The sequence below is a fragment of the Pezoporus occidentalis genome, unplaced genomic scaffold (genome assembly GCF_034315485.1).
Source record: "Pezoporus occidentalis ecotype Australia unplaced genomic scaffold, CSIRO_AGI_Poc_V1 ctg23, whole genome shotgun sequence".
Classification (NCBI taxonomy): domain Eukaryota; kingdom Metazoa; phylum Chordata; class Aves; order Psittaciformes; family Psittacidae; genus Pezoporus; species Pezoporus occidentalis.
The window spans coordinates 7,575,859-7,593,669 of NW_026914180.1; the positions used below are offsets into that span (position 1 = coordinate 7,575,859).

Consider the following 17,811-nt stretch of genomic DNA (forward strand, 5'->3'; position numbering starts at 1 on the left):
TGAAGAGATTAACATGGCTATCGGAAAAAGACATACGAAAGAGTTCCCAGATATTTCTTCCTATTCTTCATTTTGATGTGTCTTATTTCTAGCAGGTGAGTTTACTTTGGCACTCTGGATGCTATGTCTGCCTTGTTTTATCATATCTTCTTGGAACTCCTGCACGCATGAGGAATTATTATGCAATGAAAATATCTTGCATAGCAATATATCTTCCTTGTTTCCCTTCCCTCCCCACATAGCTGTCTTGCTCTCACTTAACCAAGGGGTTTTGGGGGGTGTATTTCTTTATATATTTAAGGGAAGTCAGAGATTCATCTTCCACTGCTGAAGGAAGCAACAATTAAGTATTCTAGAAGTTCACACACAGCAGTAAAGTTGATAGAAACTGTTGCATTTTGATCATGAGAATGAGTTTTCATTCTAAGACTGAAACCTATTTGTGACTGGGAATGAAAACTAGAAAAGATACTGAATTTTGCTGGCTAATGGACTCAACTGCATTTCAGCGTGCTGGTGTAGCAGTAAATAGATCTGTCGTTTTATAAATTCTGTTTCTTTCACAAAAGAATTCCAAGCTCTACAGTACTTTACTGTGGCTTCGAATCTTTAAAGCTAAGATGCAGCAACTGATGGTCTATTTGGCCTTTCCTAATTCTTCAAAGAAACAACAGGTGACAAAGTACCAGCAGCTTTAGCACTTGCTTAGAGAGAAATTAAATATTGTGCATGATGAGTGTCAATTTAGTAGTGCTGGGAACAACAAACTTCCTTGTTTCAAGTACTGAATGTTCCTCCTCCCAACTTGCCAACACCATCTTTACGTTTTCCGCATACTTTACTATGCTGCTGACCAGCAAGCGGCCAGTGCCCACTCACAATGCTGCCTATGACTCTAGGCAGTATAGTTCACAAAGGTCAAGAAAACAACTAACCCAGCTCTACTGGGCAGGATTTTATGGAGACCACCTTCTTTGGAAAAATTCAAGAGTTGGCAGAAGAGAATGCAGTATTTTATCATGAAAGACAAGACTAAAAACAACACTTGAAGCTGTAAGGTTAATATTTAGGGCATTTCCAAGGGTGAGGTTAGAAGTCTGACATTCTTTAACAAGTCTTAATAGGCTTATCATCTTAGAATATTACTACTATTTGTATGCCATGTTTCAAGTCTGCAATCAGTGCTGTGCTTAAGCAAGAGGAGGTCAAAAACTGTACTAGGAACTTCTAGGACACTTTAATATTTTTAGTGCTTTGACTTACTCTTAAAGACACGTACATAGCTTCAAAGCTGATCTGCTAAGTTCTTCATGGTCACATTCTCAAACCACACAATAAATGCCTAATGCAGGGAAGCAGAAATCTTAACACCAAGGGTCTCAAAATCAAATGCATGCAGAAACCTTCTCCAGAATTCTACTGCACGCAGACTGATGGGACAGCTGTTGCAGTGCTGCTAGAATATATTTTCTGTCAGAACAGGTCCAAAGAATATGAGAGAGAAAAAGGTCTACAGTGACGTAAAGTCCAGGTGAGAGGCATATATGGAACCAAGTAAGATGTTGATAATTACAGTGGTAAATAAAAATGTACAAAAATGAGTTTTCTTCCAACACAAATATATACAATAATCCTGGACTATGACAAGACTACTGTAATAAACAGCAAAGGAAAGACACCTGCAAAGCAAACAGCCTAGGATGAACTCCCCTCAGGCTTTGGGGTTTAGGAGTTTGGGTTTTTTTGGTTGGTTGTTTTTTTTTTTTTTCCCAGATTACTTTAAAGGCATTCATTTACCTGAAATTTGTTAAGATTTGGTCCTGAACATGTTTCAAAACTTAAAGTGAAATTAAACTACTCACAGAAGAAATGTCATTCAACTTTAAGGTTCTGTAATACAAAAAAGGAAGCTAATGTTTTTGCCAATGATTATTTCATTAGCTTCTTTGCCAAAAATAGAATTTAACCCAAATGATCCAGTCATTTTAGTATTACTTCCTCTTTTGAAAAAAGCCACCATCCTCCATTACAAGCTTCACTGAAATCAGAAGCAACTCTTGCTTGCTTTTAAAGCGCTGTATGAAAGGCTATCACCTACTGAGTGTACATTTGTTCACAGTTAGAGCACCCCACCTTTTTAGAGTATCACTGTAATCAAAACTACTGGTAATTCAGGTTTTGACTCACTGTTAAAGGATGGACTGTTCCAATATTTCAGCTTGGATTCAACGACAATAATTCTTCCCTGCAAGTTAAAATAACTGGGCAGAGACAACCCTAAAAATTTCACTGATTTCTTGAATCCTGGCAGTTAAAATACATGTTAATTAAGAAACAGAAAGTTATAATTCTAACAAAGCAGATTATAAACTAAGCTGCAACACCTTCATCAACAAATTAAATTATTCCACTCCCTTCTTTGTAATACAAATCTTTTAGACATCTACTATAAAGAATCAGACAGGAGCTTTAAACAGGAACGGATACAAACCCAAGATCTTGGAGACATGACAGTGCAGGCAATATTTTGCCCAAATTGTTTGTCTTGCTGCTTTAAACAGCAACATGTTGACCATTCTCTGTCCCTGTAGGGCAGCAACAACATTGAATGGGAATGAATTTCCAAGATAAGATCGCAAATTCCACACATAAAGGTAGCTCAGCACTTAACTGTGCTCTGATGCATTCTTCACTTTTGTTCTATTTTTCTAATTCCTAGAAAAAGAATCAGAAATCAGTAGGATACATCAAAATGTTTGAGCATAAACCCTTCAGCGCCAGGGCAGCAAATCAAGCTACTTTGCACACTGGCCTGTTGTTTCACCAGTTCCTTGTTTGAACAACAGCCACAGTCAGACTGTGCAGCAACCTGCAACAGCACCACAACCTGTAAAAATATTCGTATGGATACTAATACTGACCAAATCCGAAACCATAAAGCTGCCAAAAGACATCCCTGTGGAGCTTCGCAAGCATTTCACCAAGTTTCTGACAAGTAAAAATTATCAAATGGTTAAATATTTTTCCCCTCAACATAATTACTATTTCATATTTTGTTTCTCAAGGTTCTCTGTCAGATCACTGGCATTCTGCAATTATAAAATACTTGGAAATAGACTGCAGAACATTAGGTCTTCCTAGAAATACACAGAAACGTTTTAGTAGAGTAACAGAAACCTACTTTTTTTTGTTTGCAATTTCTACCTCCATTACCAAGACAGATGGAAGTCTGCCTTATGAATACCATCAATTAATATTCATCACTGTTGTTTATTTCCAGAAAGTAGCAGGGAAAGGCCAGTATGAGGAAGAATCTAAGCAGATACCTGTCTAATACTTGTGCAACTTGTACAAGAAAACACAAGAAATCTAAAAGCAAAATTAAGTGATACAATATTTAGATTTGAAAAAAACCCAGCACAAGCTCTAGATAAAAATAAATATATGTTTGACAACTACATTCAAAACTCAGAATATTCTTGAGCAAGACCCATGTGAACTACTGATAGCGCCTAAAGGTGTCATTTCCAAAGTCTGTATTGACAGTGTTTGCTATTGTCAATAGTGAAAATGATAGTCATGTTAGGAAGGAATCCCAAACAGATAAATCAAATCTGAGCCTAATTCACTATAAACTACCACGGCAGACAGATGTCTATATGTATCTATAGGCATCTATGTTTCTATGTACCTGCAAGTGCACCAGTCCAGAACTAGAAGCTGTGTATAGTTACTTCTTTAAATACATGTACACTGAACTCAAAAAACCCAGGAACTCTAGATGGCCAGAAAGACAATCCAGAATAAACTTTTACTGTGGGATATACTCTCAGGGACACCAGCTCCTTACATGCCAACAGCCTTTTGTGAATAACAACAGAGCTGCTAGAAATGCAGAGGTGGCGATCCATTCAGTTTATGAACGACTGATTCCTTTTGTATTACATCATTCAACTACCCATTAAGGAGCTGGACTGACAGGATCCAGAATATGCATAGCCCAGCCCTCCATGGTAAATGAGCGTTAGAAAAGATTAAGGCTCAAAGAAATTGGTGATTCATCAGGGCGTCAAAACAGCGTTTCCCCCATTCCCTGCAATGTTCTAGGCCAAGTAACTAGCCACATATTAGTAACCCCTGTCAGGCTTCCAATTTTGGAGTTAATTGCTGTTCCTGAAACACATACCCAGACACAAAATACCTGCAGCAGCACACATCACAGAACGACCACTGTCATGGCTATCCTAATGGCACAATTAGGCTGTATTACAGCCACACCTAATTTAAGTACTCCAAACTACCTCTGTTGTCTGTAGGTATGACTCTGTAGCCTGCTTCCTAATAGAGAGGGTAACACCCCATTTAGAAAGTGTATGTAACAGCAACACATGCAGAGAACACACAAACATGAAAGTCCAATGAAAGAAAGGATTATAAGCCCTCGGCTCCATTGCATGACTAAAATCTAAGAAATATCAGTTATGAACTAATTAACAGAACTTGTCTCTCTCTTGCACTACTTTCTGGAACTTGGCTAAGTTAAATGAATGGGTAGCACAGAAATCAGCTTTTAGTCTCCCATTTCTAACAAGTTCCTCAAACTTGCTGGTTTTAGATAACACTTTTATCATGCAACAGTCTAAGCCAGCATACAATTAAAGAGAAAGAAACAGATTGTTAAAATAGCACTTCTTCAATTATCCAGTATTTACATCACCAAATTACTTTTATTGACCAAGTGAAATATCACAGAGCTTTTATATTCAGAAAAAGTGCTTCAGAAGTATTCTTGGTTTTGTGTTTGACTGTTGTAACACACTAGCCTGCCTTGAGTTTAGCACAGAGGAATTAATGCATAGGAAAAGAAAACAGAACTTCCTCAAAACATTAGCTTACAACTGTGTATCAAAGGTACCAGCTGAAAATGTTGTAAAAAGTGTATTCCGGGGGGGGGGGGGGGGGGGGGGGGGGGGGGGGAGAAGAGGGTGTGTGTTTTGTCTTTTTTTAAAGGTATCACATAAAAGTAGCATTATTTCAGACTAATTTTTACATCACTTTCCCCTCCCTAATTTAATGACTGGGTTACATGACAAAATCCACCTGTCTAGATCGTGTTTTATATGGACTAAACCAACAGTATTAATTTCAATATACCTATCCCTTGCTTTGGGAACAATGTTGCTCAAATACCTTTGCAGGGACTTTACTACAAAAGTAGCTTTTATTCTCTGCTTCTATTCAGGTCTCCACATACTACTGCCTCTTTCAAAACTGCAGGGGAGGGGTTAATTTTCTTGTTTACAACTTCCTGTTTTGTAACATCCTTCCTTTCCTACTCATACCTGTGTGCCCATTCTGAATGCAAATACAAGACACTTGCAATACTCAGGTTAGTATCATTTATTACATACAAGGATAAATGCAGCCAAAGTTTATTTTCTATAGTTATTTCTAGGAGTTATGCAAACCTGCTGACTAAAAATTTATTTTGCTAGTAAATGCTTCAAGGAACACAACACTATGTAAACCACATTTCTGACAATGGCTTAATGCACACAACTCCTCACATGTGTGCGTACACACGGGGGGGAGGGGAAATAACACTCCCAAAGCTTGATATTCTCCAGTATTGAAACTATGTCTCTTTATGCTTTCTTCATCTGGCCTCTTCTGCCTTTTTCTGTGCCAGCAACAGCCCTCTTGATGACACATTTGTTAGCTACCTTTACAGCCACCTTTGCACCTTCCTTCACAGAACATCTCCAACACAAGAATGCTCTTCTCTAAGAGAATCAATAAGGCTGCTGCCCTTGACAAAACCTGCTCCTTCCAACACAGGCACAAGAAAAGACAAGTCAAGTGCTCTACATGCTTATTCGTTTACCTTACCTGTTAATTTACAAGAACATGAATCTCTGATGAATATATACAGGCACCATAGAAATAAACATTAATAGTGCTGAAGGGACAAAAAGCCACCTAGTTTAAAAAAAATAAACTGATGAAACACATCTACACCTCATTACTTTGTTCTTTATAACCCCTTTCTTACTACCTTTCAGCTGTCACTTTAGATTTGTCACGCACTGTGACCACAAACATGGCTTTTCTGTGTCTGTTCTGTGCATTTTGTGAGGTAATGTAATAAATATTTAACAAAGAGTTTATATTACCATGCCAATTAAACTCACAACTGATTTAAAGCCAAAGCCACTGCTAGATACGAGACTTGAGAGGCACAGCAACAGACCTCCACAGAACACATAGATTAGGCAAACCTGACTGTATGCAGTTCAGTAAAATACACCAAGTAGTTAATTTCAAACTACTTAAGTAAAACATCAGAGCCAGAAAGTGCCTACATGGTTACTGCATGTCTCAAAAAGAAACTAAAAAAAGAGCCACCAAAATCCCAAAGCCACAACTGCCTCCAGTTCTAGATCTTCTTTGTACTGAAGCAGATTGAAATTCTAGTTACACATCTAAACAATGTATGTATACACCTGTCAGTCATCCATACCTTCTATGTGTTTATTTGTATTAGAGCAAGCATAAAAAGCAACTAAGGCAGAATACACTTGAGCTAACACCTTTATTCCCTTAAGGCATTTGTGTGTAAACACTTGAAAAAATAGAAATAATTACAAGGGAAACAAATCAATCTAACCCAGAACATTGTGTGCACCTAAAGACTCAATTACATACCTTGAAAACATACAATCACTTATTTAGGAACATCCAAGAGGTCAGATGTTTTCTATTAATTCATTTATGCAAATCTGTTTGAGTAAGTTGCTTTTGGTTTGGGTTTTGTTCTTTTGTGTTTTTTACCAAAAAAAAAAAAGTAAATCCGATTAAACATAAGAGTAATTTTTATGCAGTAACTTCCATATAAAGAGTATGCACATATAAATGACAACACATCTAGAAGAATAAAATCTCCTATAAACATACAAAAGACATAGTTTTCTGTATGTGCTTTATCAGGCCTCACAACTACTTTTCTCCTCCCTTTCATTTCCCACAGAAAATAAGAAAAAAATAGGAAATATCAATTTTCTTCTACTAGGCAGAGTGATTAAGCTGATTAGCTTCCTATCTCAGGAATTAACTTGAAGAAATGCTTACACATTAGCAGGAAACAAGCGAAAGTTCAACTGATAAAAACAGTTACCCAGATCGGAATCAAAACCGTGAAGTTGTGAAATCCCAGCAAGTTTAAGAAAAGAACACAGCATGCTTTGACCTTTGAAAACATATTAAATCTGTAAAAAATGGGCAAGTTTGACATGAAACTTAAACCACATGAAAGGTTACAGCCTTTCAATAACGATCCTGGGGCAGTATTTCAGAAAGGTTCCCACTCCCATTTTACTAAGGTTTCAGACTGAGGCCAACAAAACTAGGCCACAGACAAGATGCAGGATCGGAAGCCAGATTTCCCATGGTTTTACCCCAACTGTGACTCAAGTTTAAACAGTGGTTTTGAAACCAGCTCTCTCTCTGTGGCCACAGGCAAGTCTTAACCACTTTACCTCAATTCCCTTACCTGCAGAATAAAAATAATTATACTTATCTGCCACACAGGAATCTTGTACAACATCGTCTGGCAAGTGCACATATGTTTAAACTGTGGACAAGCCTACGTAATTTTGAGCATCTGCACAAACTGAAGCTGAGAGTGACAACAACTCAGCTGAAGCAGTCAGCAAAGGCCCAACAACAACAACAAAATCCTAGGGGCAAAACACCGTTCGCGTGGTGGGTGCTTTTTCAAGTCCTGCTTCCTAACCAGCTGGCCCGCTAGCGCCTGCACACCCCATTCACTGACTCGGGACATGGCTCTCAGAGGAAGCCAGCGCTGTTCCACATCTGGCCGGAGCGATCGGCGAAGGGGTCGCGGCTCCAGCCCCCCGCGGCAAGCACTATACAGCCGGTGTTTCAGCTCTGCGCTCACAACTCTCGTGTCCCTTCCCTGCCACCACCAAGGCGCCCGCAGCCCCTACCCACGGGGATCCGCGGCAACACCAAACCGGCTCGGGGGGGCAAAGCTCACTCGGCCCCTGCCTGGGCACCGATTGGGCCCGGAGCAGCGAGCACTGCTCGGTGAGGCCACGCTGCGGAAGCGGCCCCGGCGGCCCAGCCAGGCAACCTGCCCTGCCCCCCGCCACCATGGAGGCCCCGAGCCGGGATCCCTCCTCCTCCCTCCTACCTCTCCCCCGGGAACCGCCTCGGGTGGGAAGATGGCGGCTCCGGCCGCCTCCCCGGTGAGAGGGGGGTGGCGGAACGGGTGGGGTGTCTCTCCCCGTCTAGCCCCGCCATTCCCCCTCACAGAGGAAGATGAAGGTGGAAAGGTGGAGGAGAGGCCCAGGCGGGCGCCGCTGTCGGGAGGGCGCGGGCCCCGGGAGGCCCCTCACACTCACCTGTCACCAGCAGCAGCCGCCGCCCTCGGGACGGGCCTCGACGGGAAGCAGACAGACGGGCACGGGGGGGGAAGTATCCGCTGGTGCCGGGGCCTCTCGCTCCTGCCGGACTTTCCGCTAGCGCCGGGGCCTCTCGCTGCGCTGCCGCCGCCGCCGCCGGGGCCTCGCCGCCGCCGGATGCCAGGAGGAGGAGAGCGGAGAGGGGGGCGGGGGCCGGGAGGAGGAGCGGGCGGCGGCAGCAGAGCGGGGAGGGGGGGTCGCGGAGGAGGAGGAGGCGGCGGCGGCGGCTCCGGGGCCCGAAACGTCTCCGAGCCGAGACTCAACCACCCGCTCGCATGAGAGACCCACTTCCGGCTCCCGGCGGAAGTCCCTCCTCCGCCGGCGGGAGAGGATTGGTCAGCGACGCCGCGCCGAACGACGCGCTCGGCCGGCACCAGCTGCCGCGGATTGGCCGAGCGGAGGCCCGCGCGCGGCTTGACGCGCGGCCACACGTGACGCACGTGACGTCACCCTCCCTGAATGAGCGCGCGGAGGCCGCCCGACGCCGCCCGCCTACCCTGAGGCGTTTTACCGCCTCGCGCCAGCCCCGGGGCCGCCGGCTGGGCTGGGTGGGGCGGGTCGCGCGCCTGCCTCAGGCCGGCCCCCTCCCCCCCCGGCCTGTCGCGCCTGTCGTAGCTCCTATCGCGTCTGTCGCTTCCCCGGTGACGGCTGCGGGCACCGTGCGGCTCCCCGGCAGCCCTGACAGATCTCCCCTGCGGGAGCGCGGCCCGCGAAGGGACAGTACCGGCCCTGTGAGCCCGCCCTTCGGGCAGGCAGCGCGCCTGGCCCGTGCTCGCCATCACCGCGGCCACGAGTCTGGGAAAGCTGTCGGGACTTTGCGTTGACACGGGGCGCGTTGTCGCCTTGTGAAGCGCTGTCACAACAGCAGTGGGAGGATCCAGATGCCTGTCCAAAATTACATATCCTACCACGGAATATTCTAGTTCTGAATATAGCAGCGTCTGTGGAGTGAGGCTGAGTAGCTGCGGCTTCAAAAGGCAGCGATAAACATAAACGGGTTTTATGAGAAGAGCATTTCATGGAAGAGCCTTCTGTTTCAGGTGGGAGATCATTGTGTCAGTAGCGCTCTTCTAACTTACCAGCCTCTTTACTGAGCACTAAAGTATATCATCAGTTATCTGAAACTGGGGAATTCCAAGAAATTCAAGAGTTCTTTTGTTTGAGCAAGGAACAGCAACTCTTGTCTAACAGTTCTAGTTATTTATTATAAATCATAATTTGTTTTTAACTACAGTTAATGAGGCAAATGGAAAACATGCGGTTTCTTCTAAGGACTTAAAAAGCCACAAACGAACAAAAAACACTAGAAAGAATCGTCTTTCAGGATTACTCCCAGTCCTCAGCTTGCCTTTTACCTCAAACATGGCAAAGCTACATCACCTTACAATGTAATTACCTGTACTATGCATTGCTGCCCATCTTTGCATCTCAGAAATCAATCCAGATGGGGCCTTCTGACCCTGTTTCTAATCCTTACTGATGAAGAATCGTAGTTCTGCCTGCTAGAAATCCCCATGGAGACAATACTGCAGTTAACTTCGGAGACCTAAAACACACCCAAGTTTCCTTTGGAATGTTTTTTGAGGTTACTGTATTGTTCCAAATCCCTAGGTAACAGAGGAAATAAAGTATGCCATAGTACCTGAAATGAAATTAGGGCTCATCTGACGTGAAGCTTTACCATTCATCTGAGGGAAGTGTGCCTCAGGAAGTAAGTGCTTCAAACACAGGTGGTGGTGTTTTTTTCCACAGTAAGTTGTTTCGGAACTGTTATGAGGAAGAAATGCTGAGCAAAGGAAGATGGCTAGCATAGAGCCTGATGAGGAAAAGGAATAAAACTTAGCTTTGAGCATAGGGATTTTATTCTTTGATGCTTTTCAGCAGACTACAGTTCTCTTCTTAGAATGAAGAAGAAACATCTAATTTTAAGCTGGTAAACATCATGAGTCCCATTATATCCTTGTTTTAGAGGAGCCTCAAAGTTCCGGATACCCTTTAGACATACAGTCTTCACCTCTTCCCGAAGCCATACTCCCATGCAACACTTGGAAAGAAAACCAAATCCATCAGACTAATAACACTGCACTGTATCATTCCCTCTGCTGTCTCAGGGTTTATGACTGCAGAGCTCATCTTCTCCCTTTCTGTAACTGAAGGAGTGTGTGAGAGAGAAAATGACTGATTCCCATTAAAGATCAGCACATGGAAACAGCCTCATGGTAGGAGAGAGTTTTCTTTAATGGATAGAGTTTGTTGTTTTGGATTTTTTCCCCAAAGCAGCTTATCTGTGTTATTAAAGGAAAAGAATACCTTTAGACTAAATTTTTTAAAAGCCCAATGTTATAAAGTTGTTACTTATTGATAAACATGTCAATATGTATCTATGATTCTATGATTTTTATTTCCTATTGTTAACTTTTGTTGTGGTTAACAGTGAAAATAATGCACTTTTTCCATAAAGTAATGGGAATTTTCTACTTGCTTGGGCCACTTCTAATTCTCTTCTGAGGGTGGGGGATATAGAACTTCATCAGTGAATGCTTCCAATTCTTAAAGGCATGCTGCTGAGATCAAAGAGATTTGACAATTTTCCTTGGTACGCTGCTAGCTGAGGAATGTGTGCACAGATATGAGTAAAATATTACAAATCAGCAATGGATGCTGTGTGGTAATACAAACTACTCCTGTTTCTTCTACAGCTCAAACTCAGCAGTCTGCAGAGAGAATGAATCTCTGAAGGAACAATGTGTGTGAACAACAGGATTGTGAGTCCACAAACATCAGGCAAGATGAGACTAAGATGTAGTTGGTTCTTTCTTGATCTGTGGTCAAACAGATGTAGAAGGGATTCTGTAAGTTACTTCTCAGTATATTAGTGATTTATAAGTTGGGTTTTTTTTTCTTCAATTGGGAGTCCTAGTTCAGCAACAAAGAATGAGGTATTTGGTATACTTAAGAAGGTAACTCCTTACAAAAAGGAACTGCAAAAAATACAGTATTCCTGGAAGCTAAACCTAGAATTGAGCAGTCAGAAACTCAGACCCTTAGAAGTCACTAAAAACATTGCAATGCTTGGACTTTACAGTCTTTATGATTTCCTTTAAGTATAATGCAAAGGATAATATTTCCTTCCTCAAAAGAGCATAGAGAACAATTCATTAAAGTTTGTGAAGCACTTGGGTGACATAATAAAAATTACACTGAAACAGGACTAGATTGTTCCTTCCAGCCTTGTTCCTTCAGCAGGTTAGTCAGATTTCTTTAAGACATAGGGACCATTTTAAAATAAAGTTGTGGCATGAGTGCCCACCCTTGTAAAACCTTGGTTTTCATTAACATGGGGTAAAAAAGTCTAAGCTGAAGATGGTACCGTGAATATTAAAACCATTGTTAACTGCAGCTGATTACAAACTTTGAGGAGATGGTTTAACAGTAATAATTACTTTTAATTGGGCATAATCACAACTCTGGAAATAACCATTCTATTTCATGCACTTTACACTATCATCAAACGGGCAAAATAACTGTTACAGCTGAAACCAAGACACTAGTATAGAGGCCTTACTTTGTCTGTATGGAGCAGGTCTGTTGCAGAGCCAGGACTTGAAAACAGATCTCTCACATTCTGGGTTTGTACAATATGCTGTCTTCGATTTAGTTATTGTTTGTCTGTGACAATATTTGTTTCTGTAGCATGAACCCATTTTTAAAATCTAACTAGACCTTAATGGGAATCATATAATTTATGTAAATTTTGTGGCTGAATAAGAATTTTCCAAAGGGAGCTGAAACCAACTCAATGTAACCACTGTGTGAAATATAAATGTATTTATGCCCAGTTAACAGGTAGCAAACTAAGGTATGAAGATGTTTGAGCTCAGTGTTGTAACTGTGCAGAAGTTGTGTATGCTCTGATAAAGTACTGTAATTTTTTATTTCTGTCCTCTTGAGCCCTATGCTAAGATTCAGTGTGGAATATACATATGCATATATTTAATTCCCCAAGCTTCCCATTTCAAACATGAGTGTCTTTGATTGTATTTCCTGCTGTTATTCTCATAGATTGTAAAAAGATTTTCTGTTTCCAATTTTTGCTTTTGGATGCATTTTTGATTCTCTCATTCTCAAATATGTTGGAGATCTGTGAGGAAAATTGCATGGAAGTTTTCAGGCTACTAGATGAGTGATTTGCAAAGATAGCAGTATCAAATGTTTCTAGTTGTACATAGATGTGCATAGATTGTGTAAGGCACAATAGTGAGCCGGGTTGAAAAGGTGAAAGATAATAACAAATATTTAAGATTTGAAACATAAGGAAATAGCCTCTATAGAAATATGTGTGGCACCTTTTTTTCCAATTATTCAAGAAAAATGTAGTCTTTGACTGAAATCAACATTTTATTTGGCCATTAGTCAATTTATCATCAGATAGGCTTTGTAATGGCCTGTCACAGCAGATTATGATGTACAAAAAGACCAAATGTAGAATTCAGGAAGTGTCTCTTTTTTTAAGTTTATTCAGGCCAAATAAAACATTCATTACAAAAAATGTGGTTCTAAAACAACACTTTTCCCTGAATCTAGCATTAGTCATATCACTAAATATTATGCAGTGCTATTAACATAGAACACAATTTAAATCACAGAGCTCTCCTAAATTTTCTATTTACTTGGAGAAGCTGCTTTAACCCTGCATCAAATATCTGTCTGTGACACAGAACTGCAGATGGTTCTAAAGACAATCAGAAGTGTATTTGTTCAGTTATAGCAATAGTGAAGATCCTTTAGCTCTTATTCATGGGTGTGTATTCCTTGGTGGATAAAGCAACGCATCTGGAAATGGTAAAGCTTAGTAATGAAGAGTTAGCAGATTCTCTGCTTGCTTGAATGTTCATTTGAACTTGGAAACTGTATTGCTGCTTGGCTATAGAGCTACTCCATTCTCATCGTATAAATGTCTGTGCAGTGTTGAAGGACAGGGAGATTGGAGTCCTCACCTTATCTTTTACAGAAATGGATGTTTTCAGATGGTAGATGTGTCATTAATCTGTGATGGGTGGGTGTCCTACTCATGCATGTATTTACACACAAGTGTCTGAATTAGTACAGGGGAGAAGGAGATTTTTATTTTTTTCCCTATCAAATTGAGCTGTGGATGGATTATGAGGCTGGGATAGTGTGATTTGTGTAATAGAGCTGTACAGGTTGGACTTCAAGAGATTGTACTCACAGCGTGATGACAAGTGCAGCCTGGTTCGTGACCAGAAAGGCAAGACTGTATTGACAGAGGAAGGGAAGAAGTATGTTGTCCTTTGCCCTTCAGAGTCATGATTTCATGTGTAACTTGCATGGTGCAACTGATGTTCCTTCGGCTAGGCACCTTTGGGTTTCTCCTTCGTCTCCATCTCCATCAAATACCTACAACAGTGGGATGCTGAGGGGGTAAATTTACTCTTAACACCATAGAAGAAGACTGCTGCAGGCTGCTATGTCATATGTGTATTGGATACAAGACAGGTCATCTATAATGATGTGGCTAAAAGTTTCAGATTTATAATAAAAAGCACTTGATGGAGACTGTGGTAAATATACAAGAAATTCAGACACAGGTTAGTATTTCAAATGCCATAAACCAGTGACTATTACAAGTTTAAAAATTACTTTGAAATACTGTGGTCTAGTTGTAGGGTCTGAGAGATGCTTTAGTGTCAGCATGCTGGATAGTCCTTTATATCAGGAGCTTGTTCCTAGGGGCATAGTGGGTTGCAGTAATCTCTTTAACACTAGTCCTTTCTAGGGTCATTGCATCACTGGATAGAAAGGAGTGTATCCAAAACACCCTTTCAGTGCTGGTGATTTCCAGCTGCTGCCACAGTCCTTTGAGACCAGTAGTAGCTGGTGTAGTTGGGAAGGGACTACCCAGACCATGCCAAGAAGAGTTGGCTCCAGGCAACTGTGCTTCACTCGTCTTCAGATGCACTCAAACTGCTCAGTCCAAGCAAGAAGAGGATGTATCCTTTCTGAAAGTACTGGGTGTACAGTGTCTGACACTTCATTTCAGCCCAAGTTGATTGTTCCTGGCCTTGGTTTTTTTTTCACAACTTCAAGAAATGATCCACTCTACTGCTTATAATTAATTATATCCAACAAAAGGGATTCTTCTGAGAGCTTTACACCTTATGGCTGGATTATGAGGTGACATCTTTCTTAGTGATGCAAAGTACTTGAGCTAGAAGAGGTGATTATGGAGGATAGCAGGAAAGGTGGCAGGTGAACCCAATTTGTTGTATTCATCAGTCATGACTTGAAGCATTTTTGGTTTATTTCATTTCACACATCCTTTTGAATTATAGGCTTATTGCTCCTGAAGCTGCAGAGCTGAAGGTGATTATTAGATAAGTCAAAAAAAAGTGTCATTCTTCACATGCTGAAATGTCTAAAAGCTAATTCTGTTGTAGATCACCTGTACTCTGCTATGTAAATAAGAACAGATAATGGCAATTTATGCATCACAAAAATTAATCACATGAAAGCAGGGTCTGTAGTCAGTAGGAATCAATAACATCCAGTCCTAAAAATCTACAGATCATGCATGAATACTTTTAATTAATTATATTAAATAATTTTACCATAAATTTTAACCTGCACTTGCACATGTATTTTGAGATAGATGTTTTGTTTTGTTTTGTTTTTTTTTGTCCAGAAATGCTCACTAGTCTCTGCTTGGCCTCTGATAAACCAGATCCAAGTTCCCTATAATCATCCTAAGGAGAATAGGGGAAAGGAGGGTCAGAGCAGAGCTGGTTGTCTCTGAGCTCCTTCTTAAGAGGATCTCTACGTTTGTCACCAGGGTGGAGGGGCAGAGTGGCTTTATGTCTTGCACTTGGCTAGCTTTACTTGTAAATACTTCTAAATTGCCATACATCATAGTTACTTAGGGTTAATCTATTTAAAAGAAACCTCTGCTGTTTGATCTTCAGATATTTTATGTCCTTAATTTATAGATACAGTATACCATATACACACTCTAACTGGGTTCTCTGACTTGTGCTCTGCAAAAGCAAGCAGGCCCTCAGATAAAGAAGCAATGATTCCAGAAGAAAAGACCATTAACTGTTGAAACTTTGTAAAGTCATGTCTGATTGTTCTTCACACCTCTTCCCCTCAGTCGGAGAAGATGATGACTCTCTGGAGACCTGTAAAAAAAATCACTTCATGCTGCTGAATATGAGAAATTGTCAAGATGATTTACTCAATACAGTCTTATGACCTCTCTTCCCTGTTGCAGAGCCCTTTTCCATGACCTGGAGATTCATTTCTGGTTTTCAGCCTCAGAAAGATTCCAGTAAGAGGGAAGGTTTCCACACCAGTTGTTTTCTAATGCTCAGAAAGATCAGTTAAATCTTACTTGAGAAGTCACAATGCTTTCTTCTCAGTTTAAGCTTCAGGTGGTGTTCCTGGCATCTGAAACATGTTCCTAACCAAAGGTCCTTGATCCTCAGGATATTTTTCAGAGGAAGTGTTTACCGATATAAATTGCTGTTGCTCTCATAAAAATTTTTGACTCATCTGTTTCCCCATCTACAACAGGGAAGTTGAAGATCAGCTCAAGCTTCTGGCTGCTCCAAGACTCAGAGAACTCTTGCTAAAGTAACCATCTCTAAGGAGGCAGGGGGTTAGTTTATTCTCTTGTCTTCAACACCAGCTCCAGCAGCATCGACACCAACTCCATTAAATCATCCACAGGTTGAGCAGGGCCAAGCACTTGGTGGTAATGGATTAACTTCGGAGCTGAAGCTACACTGATGCCCAGTAATAAGCCCCGACTTCCAACTGCCACATCAGAAGGAGGAAGGTCGTGTTTAGTATTTGGCAATGCTGTGTAAATGTCTTGGATATCATAGGCCAAGCTGGCACTAGACATCTATGCTTAACAGCTGGTTTGTGTGCTGAGAGGTCTGCTTCAGAGTGAGGTAAGCAGATCTCTAGACTCCACTGACTGTAACTAAAGCTTGGATCACACATCCTTTTTGGTGTTACTACGGGTGGATAAACTCATCATGAGAACTACCCAGTAGTGAAAAATACATGTTTATGCTGTTTTTCCTCTTGGCTAGGCCAGTTCTGAGTTAGGTCTGGGGCTGGCAGCTTACCTAGTGGCTTCTGTGAAATGTGCATGTGGTTCAGTGTTTACTGGACAAATATGTGCATCAGAAAATATTCTGCCTTACTGCCACACTGGCTGGCAAAGGCCAGTGCCTGGTAGTGAAAACGTGAGCCCAGGTGAGACAAATGCTATATGACCTACACATCTGAGAGATGTTTTCTTCACAAGTGGCTTTCTGGCACAGGAGCAAAGTGTTTCCCTCCAGCCTTCTGTGCCTCCTCTGTGCCTGGAGAGAGAAGAGCTCTGAGAGTATGGCTGTGACATTTGAACAGGACATGAACTGTGCAGATACATGTAGTATACATCTAAAGTGTGGTTTTCAGTACATGGTGATTTTTAAAACAGCTTAATGTTCTCTTTAATGCGTTTTGCAGTTCTAGCACCTCTTCTACACGTTGCACAGTAGTAGCACATTTTGGTGTCTGCTGTAATATGGCTAGTATTTTAGTCACGTGTTTCTGATTTTCGTGGAGTATTAAGTGGGTTTATCTTGCAGAGATACACAAACTATCTTTTAAAATGAATGGTAAAAGTGATCTGTGTATGAGGAAGTGTGTCCTTGGATCCTATGAAGTGAGTTAGGTGGCAGATAGAGGTGAGCTGCATCTCACTGAGAAGGAGTGTGTGGGATAATGGTGGGTGATGTCCCAAGACAACACAGCAGATGATCCCAGGAAATCCAGATAAGATCTTGCTGAGAGGCCAGTAGGAAACCTGCATGTTGGTATGTGGTCCGTACTGGAGGCTGGATTGCAGGCAGGCAAATAAACCAAGAGAATGAGGCAAAATGGATGAGTTTGACCTCCCTCACTTTGTAGACTATTAGGGAAGAAAAGGCCGTGTATGTTCCTGCTGATAATCCAGCCCCAATCTTGTGATAGGCAGACCTGAACTAATGGTATGTAAGCAGATGGAAGTTACAAACAAATAAAAAAGAATCTTAAATAGGGTTAAGAAGATACTTAAAATTATTTAAAATGCAATCTTTCTACTGAGAAATACAAATTGCATTGGGAACCAGGACGGGCAAAAAGATGAAGCATGAAGGATTTGTTTTGTTGTTTTGTTTTGTTTTTAACTGAAAAACATGCAATTCTAAAAAATAAACAGAGTGGGATAAAAAAATATTTTGTTTCTCCTGCCTTTGTGATTAGTACTGGT

At 41.4% G+C, this 17,811-nt stretch overlaps 1 protein-coding gene and 2 long non-coding RNA genes across 4 annotated transcripts in view; 2 read left to right on the forward strand and 1 right to left on the reverse strand.

Annotated features, from left to right (window-relative positions):
• The window catches only part of LARP4B (La ribonucleoprotein 4B), a 55,063-nt gene extending 46,212 nt beyond the window's left edge, over positions 1-8,851 (reverse strand). The window contains exon 1 of the mRNA XM_062621522.1: positions 8,424-8,851. The gene's annotated coding sequence lies outside the window, so the exon portion shown is untranslated. The remainder of the gene's footprint in view (positions 1-8,423) is intronic.
• Positions 8,852-9,217: 366 nt separating this feature from the next.
• The window catches only part of LOC134165098 (uncharacterized), a 42,033-nt gene continuing 33,439 nt past the window's right edge, over positions 9,218-17,811 (forward strand). Inside the window, exons 1-2 of one of the 2 annotated variants that reach the window (XR_009965366.1) lie at positions 9,218-9,523; positions 11,183-11,335. This is a non-coding gene — a long non-coding RNA (uncharacterized LOC134165098). The remainder of the gene's footprint in view (positions 9,524-11,182; positions 11,336-17,811) is intronic. The other variant, XR_009965367.1, reaches the window with a different exon arrangement.
• Positions 12,570-17,186, forward strand: LOC134165099 (uncharacterized). The gene is made up of 2 exons (XR_009965368.1): positions 12,570-14,092; positions 16,074-17,186. It is a non-coding gene; the product is annotated as an uncharacterized LOC134165099 (long non-coding RNA).